Below are 2,464 nucleotides of genomic sequence, written 5' to 3'. Positions count from 1 at the left end.
GGCCTTTGCCTTTCTCTTGGATAACACTGGTGGCATGGAGAAAGGAGGCCGGTATGCATGGGGGACTGCTGGTCTTTCATAAACAACCTTGCCCGGACTTGTGCTTGGGAGGGTAACTTTTTAGGTTCAATCCCATGGTCAATCATGACCGAAGGGGTTCTCAGCATATACACACACATAAATATACATATAATGTATACTTTCACACAATACACACACACACATAAACACGCACAGACACACACACACATGCATACACACACGCACACACACGTGCACGCACGCACACACGCGTGCCCGCACGCACACTCACACATACACACACACACACACACACACACACACACACACATATATATATAAAGCCGTATAAAGCTGAAACCATTAAAAGTATAAAATTGGAAGAGACATGAACTGAAAGAAAGCAAGAGAGAGAGACTTCAGGACCCAAGTATCGAACCCAGGCTGAGCGTGGGTTGAGGGATATCCTTTAACTGAACCATCAATGCCTGCGACTCAAAGATCCTACGATGAATCTTAAGCTCTCAGCCAAATAGAATGCATTATTCGATAATTCCATGCTAAGATTAATCTCTCCGTTCATGACCTCTGAACCCAAAGAAGGAATGCAGCGTGTCAAGATGCCTAGAAATGCTGTGATTCGGTAGAATTAAACATCAGGATTCGTTCCACGAAAATTATCTTGTCTTTTCTAGCATGAATGATAAGCTGCATTTGCCATTACAAGTCATGGTATGAGGACAAACCATCTTCTAAAGCGAAGCAAGCTCATATCAATACTTGTAAGGAAGCTACATAAAAGCTTCATGGAATAAAAGGAAAGTGAGTACCTGAAGGAACTGCTTATGTGTAAGAATCCGTCTTCCCAAATTACATGTAAACCTATTAAATCATCGCTACTATATTATGAAGGAGCTCCATAATCACAGAGGTTTATTAACTGCTATTTCTGAGAAAGCTATTGCCAATGTAAGCCTGTAGTAATTACATGAACTTCTTTTTCAACGAATCGTTATCGTAGAAAGTCAGTATGAACAACTCATGGTGTTTTAAGTCCTCGTGAAAGTCAGAAAAGGGCCAGGGTGGTTAAGGCTTTGATTTCTTCATAGTTGATTTCTTCTGGTGTTGAATCCTTTCACAACTGAAGGCAAGCAAATGTTGCTGAAAACAGAGCCATAGCTGACATTCTTACTGTGATAAATCTGTCGAGCGAAGACTGTTTTAACTCCAACGCTATCTACTTTCTGCAATGTTTCTAACAACTTTTGTAAAAAGAAACGTCAATTGGTTGCATAATTCAGTTTCGAAAATTTTCAACATTCAAACTCTTCGGGCAAAAATATAAAGTACCATAAATGCTCGTACAAGGACTGCTCTTTGCAGTTGAATATGCTTTTCCAGTCCCGATTACTACAAAGAATTTTGGTCTTACAACCAGCATGAAACAGTTTGATACTGTGAAATCTAGCTCGACCTAGACTTCTAAAGAAATCCAGAAATTGCTATTGAATGAAATGTACAAAAACATGGTAGATGATTTGTACCTATTTGAGTAGTTTAGTGTGCAGCAAACCGTTTTTCCAGCTCGATATCTCTTTTAGATTTGGCGAAGAAAGTGTTGCGTTTGGAAGGCTGGCCAATCAGCTGTGAAATGATGCAGACATTGTATTATACACAATGATTAAAACAAGGCCATTAAATTCGGAGAAGGCAATAAGTCGCTTATATCGACCCTAGTGCTCAACTGGTTCTAATTTTATAGTCCCCGAAAGGATGAAGTGCAAAGTTGACCCCGGCGGAAGTCAAATGTAAAGACAGACGAAATGCTGCTAAGCATTTTACCTGGCGTGTTAACGATTCTACCAGTAATATATTACGTATGTGAATATCATTGATACTGAATATATAAACGTAGAACATTGCTAAGCTATAGGATATTATGTGAGAATAAAATAATTTTTAGAGACTGTGTGTCAAAATCAGAACTCGTTCCGAATGACAGTACACTGACCTCAGTCTAGGACAGCTATGTGTTTAGCACAGAAAGCGAAGTGTATTTGTAGCAGAATAAACACAACTGTGAAAGATAAAATTATAGCGCTATTGCGGTTTCACGTTTGTATATACATTATTTATGGTGGGGAAGCGCAATCGCCCAGTGGTTAGGGCAGTGGACTCGCGGCCATAGGATCGCGGTTTCGATTCCCAGACCGGGCGTTGTGAGTGTTTATTGAGCGAAAATACCTAAAGCTCCACGAGGCTCCGGCAGGGGATGATGGCGAACCCTGCTGTACTCTTCCACCCTAACTTTCTCTCACTCTTACTTCCTATTTCTGTTGTGCCTGTAATTCAAAGGGTCAGCCTCCTCCTCCTCATCATCATCACCATCCTCCTCCTCCCCTTCCTCTTCCTCCTCCTCCCCTTCCTCTTCCTCCTCCTCCCC

General features: G+C 41.2%; 1 pseudogene; it reads left to right on the top strand.

The window, feature by feature from the left end:
- Window positions 1–2,464, top strand: part of LOC128247881 (uncharacterized protein DDB_G0271670-like) — a 10,484-nt pseudogene that overhangs the window by 7,452 nt on the left and 568 nt on the right.

Source organism: Octopus bimaculoides, chromosome 5, assembly GCF_001194135.2.
Source record: "Octopus bimaculoides isolate UCB-OBI-ISO-001 chromosome 5, ASM119413v2, whole genome shotgun sequence".
In the NCBI taxonomy this organism is placed as follows: Eukaryota; Metazoa; Mollusca; class Cephalopoda; order Octopoda; family Octopodidae; genus Octopus; species Octopus bimaculoides.
Note: the sequence above shows the minus strand (reverse complement) of the source record. Positions and strands in the feature narration are given on the sequence as shown.